Consider the following 7,205-nt stretch of genomic DNA (forward strand, 5'->3'; position numbering starts at 1 on the left):
AGTTCAGTCCAATTCTGAAATTCCTCCAGTCAGCGCTGTGTTCCAGAAGGAAACGGTTGATTACTCACATGTCCAAAGCATCAACACAGATGCTGGAGGGATTTGAGAAGATTCATGCTCAGTTCAGATTACAAATCCACTGAATTCCATCACACACTGACATTGTCTTTTTAATCTGTGAACCCAAAAACAGATAAGAGTTTTGTCTTGCTGATATTTTTCTGCACTGGTTGATATTCACACAGAGGAAGACTGTCTGACACCTGGCAGATGGAAACTTGTGATGGAGCACCCGGAGGCCACGTGTTGACTGGACTGGGGCTGGAAAGAGTATTTTTTGTGAACCTGTGACTTTCAAGGAATACATGACAAATGAAAAGTGATTGGATTTCAATGTGCTGCTACATAATCTCACTTGCCGTTTTGGTTACACTTTACATGAAGGTATCTACGTAAGAGTGACATGACACTGTCATGAACGTCTCATAAACCTTATACACAAGTCAAATTTTTTTATGACATAACGCTTCTTTTAGTAAGTGTCATTCAGTTTTGTCTTAAAGGAATACTCCACCATTTGTTGAAATAGGGCTTATCACAGTCTCCCCTAGACAGGGCTGTAATACTCGAGTCTGGTCTTGGACTCGAGTCCGGACTCAAGACCGTTTTTCTATGGTCTCGGACTTGTCTCGGACTCGCTAGTATTTGGACTCTGACTTGTCTCGGTCTCGGCATCTGGTCTTGCCCAATATGGCTTTTGGTCTCGACCGAGTTCAGGTGTCTTTTTTATGTTAATAATAATATTGGAGGAAAAGTGAAACCCAAAATGATTGTCTTGACACTGACATGCATAAGACCTTTTTTTGTCCTGGACTCGGTCTTGACTCAGACTGAAACCTCTTTGGACCTAGATGTAGATAGGTGGGCCAATGCATTTTTTGTCTCAGTGCATGCATTGTTTTAGTCCAGTACAACAGTGACAGCGCCGCCGCTAGTTAGCTTAGCGTAGTGAATGGAATTCTATGTTGCCAGTTAGCATGTTGTGAGTAAAAGTGATTAATCAAAAAAACAACAACAACCTAATTACTTCTTGTGGACTGCATATTTACGAGTACAAATAGTAATGCAGATTAGGACTAGACAATTTTCTAGGCAGATATTGTATTGACAGCTAGGGGAGACCGTGATAAGCCCTATTTCAACAAACGGTGGAGTGTAAATGTAAATGTGCTGTGTTTATATAGCGCTTTTCTAGTCTTAACGACTACTCAAAGCGCTTTTTACATCCTACAGGATACATTCACCATTCACACACATTCATACACTGTGGCCGAGGCTGCCGTACAAGGTGCCACCTGCTCATCAGATACACACTCACACACATTTACACTCCGATGTGCAGCACCAGGTTCAGTGTCTTGCCCAAGGACACTTCGACGTGGGACTGCAGGGCCAGGGATCGAACCACCAACCTTCCGATTGCTTGTTCGGTTGTGTTCCTTTAACAAGTTATGGTTAGGCTTAGGGTTAGGGTTCACGTGTCATAACTGTGTCAGGACAGTGCCATGTGTTCATGATGACAGTGTCATGTCACTCTTATGTAGATACCTTCAAGAAAAGTGTTACCACCTTTTTTCTTTAACTTTCAGATTCTGCCTCCTCCCAGAACCATCATGTCAGGTTTTTGGTGGTACAAGAAGTATTAACTGTGGGCAGTTTTACAGTGTGGGCTGGCATTGCATTGCCTCTCCCCGCCTCACCACCAACTGTTCAGCCTCTAACACTGTGTGGGGTCTGCCAGCATGAAACCCTGCTGGATATAGGGGTGAGAAACTTGTGCTGCAAATTAATTGATTTTAGTTTACAGGCGAAATGTGGGAGATTGCTTGCGTGGTTTCCCTGAACCAGAAAAAAAAAAGGTTTTCAACACAAGATCATCAGCTAGAAAAGGCAGCTTCCAATCATTGGCCACCATTTAACCAAAGAATGTCATATATGCAACTATTATGAAGAAGTGATTTACACACACATTAGTGTCCTCTTTTAGGATCCTAGTGGCTCTGCCTGAGCCTCTAAGTGCTGGCCTGGTGTGCCTAGTACCTTCTTGAACTTAACCGGGAGAAAAGGCTATTACCTGGGTGGTGTGGATCTTTAGTGATTCTCCTAGCCTTTTTTTCTTGCAGCTCCTGTTGTAAATATTAGTGATGTTACATTCTGTGCCGAGGCTTCGAAGCGTGCGTCGAGAAATCTAGGAATGTAAATACATGAGCTACACAAGCACATTCACTTCCCTCTGGCCAGTTAAACCACTACCACTTTCCAGTTTTAGAATACTAATATTTTCCCTCCTGACATTATTACATCATGACCAAGGGATTGATTTTCACGCATTCCTCTCAAGGCAAGTTGTTTATTATACAGTTATGTTATACAATTACCACCAGTAAAGACACACTTTATTGATGTGAATGGCTTGTTACTTCTAAACCCTCAGTCACATTAGCTGCAAAAGAGACGTGACAAGTGATGAGCTTGCCACTGCTACGAGCAAAACGGAGCAAAAAATAGACAAAATCGCTGAGCGATGACACAAAGCGTCACTTCCCAATGTGAGTCGAGTGCAGATTTGAGTCGCACATGCTCAGATTGAAACGGTTACGGCACAAAGTGTCAACGTTTCATAACCCCAACCCTAACCCTAACCTAACCCTAACCCCAACCCTAACCTAACCCTAACCCTAACTTCCTGCGAGCGTATCCTGAACTCTACAGTAATTCCTCTACTATGCAACAGCAAGTCGCTTGGTTATGACGCAATTGTTAGCCTTATTTTTACAAAAATGTCTGCTACAGAGCCACAACGTAAGGTACAAGGTAAGGGAGTCTTTTATACATTGTCTTGTTTCTTTAGACATAAACAATAGACAAATAGAGTCTTTAAACGCTACAGATGGCACGCCGGGCACGCCCAGGAGCAGCAATCAAGCGAGTGTGTGTAGCTCTTTTTTGTAGAGAATGTGACTGTAGGGTAAGGCTTTACACAAAATACATTGCCGGTAATGGTGGTAATGTGTGCCCATTTTACACTCTTCGACCAACAGGTGGTATTGTGAGCATATGACGTCTCGAAGAAATTAATCCTTTTGAACTCTAATTTGCTGGAAACCTTCAACGCTTCATCTCGCCAGTAAATATCCTTCAGGCGGGGTAGAGCACCGCCTGTATGTTCAGCCTCTTTCAGATCACTCTTTGCCTTGTGATCTTGTTTGGAAAAACGGATTATCCTTAGTACCTCAACCTTTGGTGCTGTTTCTAAGACACTCACGATTGTGCAGAGATAGAAATTCTTCAGTCATTGAGCGAATCCTGATGGAATTTGTGAAACGGTATCTGCATGGCCAATTTCTCACCACCCAGTCAACATGCAGTGTGTGACCATGCAGGAGGGCAGGAAGTAGCAAGATGTTTCAGAATTATGGATGTGAGCTTGCATCTCATCTAATTTATTTGTTTTACTAATAATGAATGTGGTAGTAACAAAACTTAGCTGACATGGCATGCATCATATACATATTACCTGTTCTTTTTTGTTACAAATGTAGCTCAGCGAAAATTCTTTCAGGAAGACCTAACTTTTAATCAATGCACTCCTAAATCAAATTAGCTGTTATCCAAATAAATGTACATTTTATCATGCTGTGTATAACTGTTGCATATCTGCAACTAGTCTCTCCTGATTGAAATGTAGCTCATCAAATCAGCTGTTGGAGGCGTTCACCTTCCTGCTAAACCAATCAGAATTGTGCACAAATTGTAAGGCCCAGTCCCAACCCTGCTTCAAAATCTGTTTCTCTCTTTGCTATTCAGCCGTCGTTGCAAGCAAAGAGTGCAACCCTCCACTCTGTGAATGGTGAATGGATCTTGAGCTATGTAAAAGCGCTTTGAGTAGTCGTTAAGACTAGAAAAGCATGTTTTTATAAATACAGTCCATTTGCATTTACAAACTTTACACACTGGGGCTTTAAGATTAGGCGCCAAAACGACTAGTTAAGATTAAGAAAAAGTTTGTGGTTGGATTAAAACACAAAAATTTTGTCTGTGAAAGGATGTGGTTCTCCCCGCGGAAGCAAACTCCGCTCTCTGGCTTGAATGTCCTGTATGTTAAACACCCCCCCCCCCCCCCACCCACACCCCCCCCCCCCCCCCCCCCAATCGCCGTCTCTCTACATGGCCGCTGTGTTCATTTGCAGCGGCCGTCAATGTCAATGTGTGATACAGCAAAAAAAAAAAGTGTAATGCTATGAATTACAGTGCTTGACTTTTCGTAGTTTTTTGAACGAATGGTACATTAGAACGGGCTGGGTAGGGAGGGAGAACACACTGGGGATTCAACATTATGCGACGTCATCTCATGGGCAGGCATATGGGTGTTTTTCTGGCTCCGAGTGGTTGCCCCTCAACCACAAGATTGGCAGTTTGATCCCAGGCTCCTCTGGCCACATGTCAAAGTGTCCCTGAGCAAGACACTGAACCCTAAGTTGCTGCCCTGATGCTGTCAGTGTACTGCTCTACTAATGTCTTTTCGACCCCCTCTGCGTTATATGGGTTAAATGCAGTAATTGAGTTGCACTAATTGTGCTGTGTGTGTGTGTGTGTGTGTGTGTGTTTGAATAAAGTTGTGTTTTAGGACATTTTGCGTGTAATGTCAATCCCCTATTCTGTCATCTTTTTTTTCTTTGGAGGGCCTTTTCTTACGTTTACATGAATTCATACTTTCTATACAGATACAACTGTTCATTCAATCACTAAAGAGTATCAGTCATCATCACAACATTTGAAGAGCACAGAAGATTATTACCAAAATGTCATGTCAACTGCTGTAAAAAATAAAAGAGTTTTGCTATGAAGAAAGAGTGCATAATGCTGAGCTCGTTTTGATCTTGGGAGGTTGTTGGGAAGGTTGCTGGTCATGAAGGCTACAACCAAGAACCAGAAAATAAGAAGCTTAAAAAGCCTAAAATAGAGCAAAGGACTGCAATTCTGTCAATGAGCCGTGTCGTGCAAGTAAAAATAATCCAGTGGAGAAATATGATCAAAGGGCTCTCCTCTCCTTATCGTTATTTGACTTTATACAAGTGGAAATAAAACAACCGAGGTGAGAAAAGGGTCCCCACAGTGTTCATATTACAATTCCGTGAGAGTTGCTCAAAATACACAGTTCACATAAAAAAAGGGAATTGTTTCAAGCCACTTTGAGAGCTGAAGAAAAGTAGGTGGAATTCAAAGTGACCACAAATATAATGAACGATATAATGAATGATATAATGAACAAATGAAGCTGTTATTTATCCCTAATAAACCAAAACTTAAAGGTGCTGTAAGCGATGTCACGTGTGTTTTAGGCTACAAGATTTTTTGTCACATACAGCAAACATCTCCTCACTATCCACGAGCTGCCTGTCCCCAGAACACACTGTAAAAAATATATCCTCACTATCTATCTAGCTGCTTGTCCCCAGAACACACTGTAAAAAACGTGGTCTCTGTAGACAGCCCAGGGTCTACAAAACCAAAATGTGCCCACCTGCACCACAAAGCATTCACACACAGTGTTCCAGCGTTCCAGCCAAAAACCGACAAGAACAATTTGGGGGTGGGGGGTTACTGCGCGGAAGCACAGGGGGAGGGATGACAAGGAGGGCGGGGCAAGCTAGTCTCGTATTGTTTGAAACTACTTTGAACATCAACAAGAAGTAACGAAATATTGAAATATTCTAAAATCTGAAATTGCTAATTCATTCTTACACAAAATGAGAAAAATGTGATTTCCATCCGTAGAGGGACAATGTGTAGGAGTAGTCCAGCATGCAACTAGCAAGACAGAAAGTGCAGTAAGGGTGCTGTGGTCGAGGGTGAATGGGCAGATACATTGGCCTTTAATTCATGACTTTTACCCAAAACACACTGTGAGTCAAGTTTTAATTTGTACCTAAAGGTTTTGTTGTTTCACCATAACCAGCCTCTCCCAAACCTTAGCCAAACTTGTTTAAGTTGCCCAAGCCTAACCATAGCCTCGCCCGAGCTTTAAATATAGTTGTTTCAGTTGCCAAACCTTAACCTAAACTTTAGCCAGAGTTATTTACTTGTCTGAACTTTTAATTTTAAAATCTCCCTACGTAGAATTGAATGGGATATTGATGCGATTTTAGCATATCAACTTTAAAAAATGCTGTATCGGGGCGCCTGGGTAGCTCACCTGGTGGAACGTGCGCCCATATGTGGAGGTTTTACTCCAGCGGCTCCAGGTTTGACTATCATTCCCCCTCCCTCTCCCCTTTAATGTCTTCAGCTGTCCTCTATAAATAAACACCTAATAAATGCCCAAAAAATAATCTTAAAAAAAAAAAAAAAAATGCTGACCCCCAAGTCACAGCCTCTTTGGGAGGTCATTATTCTCCACATTTTTGCAGTTTTTTTTCTCTGTGTTATTGTGAACACAGTGTGGTGCCATGGCTAATACTGTATTATCTGCCCACAATGCTCTAATGAGGGAAGACCACCCCTGAAAGACCCTGCTAAGTCACTTTCCATAAGTAAAACTACACAAAGGTGTATTGTTGCAGTGTATTACAACAACTATCGTCTCAGATTATCTGATTAAACACATTTATCACATCTGCTGCTAATGAGTTTTCCACAGATGATTGCATTGGTTGCACTTCACAGTGCACACATGTGGGGGGTGTTTTTAGTTGCATCCAACATGTCAGCTATTCATGTAGAGTTGAACAGCTTGAACATTTTTCTCTGCACAGACATGTAGATGTGATCTAGGTATGGCCACAGTGATTTAATCCAATGACCTTTGAAATACCTGGTTTACTTCAAAGACCTATACTTTGTCAATCCTGTGATGTATACTGCTTTCTACTGACATCAAACGAATGGACTCTGATGAATTTATGTGGCTGTAAAAGACGCTTTCGGGTTTAGCGTAAACGGCCTCACATCTGTGCTCAATTTTCAGCGTGGCGTGTAATGACGATCCCAGGGCCTTTGTTCTCTCCTAGAGGAGAGAAGGAGCCAGGTAGGGGGCCTGAAGCTCAGGTAAGCCTGTATACTTAAAGCTAATGGAAAACATCAGTGGAGGGCTGTGGAGAATATAAGGCTCTGCTGCTGAACTGGGGGTCTTATTGGAGGCCTTT

General features: G+C 42.2%; 1 long non-coding RNA gene across 1 annotated transcript in view; it reads right to left on the reverse strand.

Moving 5' to 3' along the window:
* Window positions 1-5,477, reverse strand: part of LOC116701832 (uncharacterized) — a 20,331-nt gene extending 14,854 nt beyond the window's left edge. Inside the window, exon 1 of the long non-coding RNA XR_004335012.1 lies at window positions 5,367-5,477. This is a non-coding gene — a long non-coding RNA (uncharacterized LOC116701832). The remainder of the gene's footprint in view (window positions 1-5,366) is intronic.
* Window positions 5,478-7,205: the final 1,728 nt, after the last annotated feature.

Source organism: Etheostoma spectabile, chromosome 14 (genome assembly GCF_008692095.1).
Source record: "Etheostoma spectabile isolate EspeVRDwgs_2016 chromosome 14, UIUC_Espe_1.0, whole genome shotgun sequence".
Taxonomy (NCBI): Eukaryota; Metazoa; Chordata; class Actinopteri; order Perciformes; family Percidae; genus Etheostoma; species Etheostoma spectabile.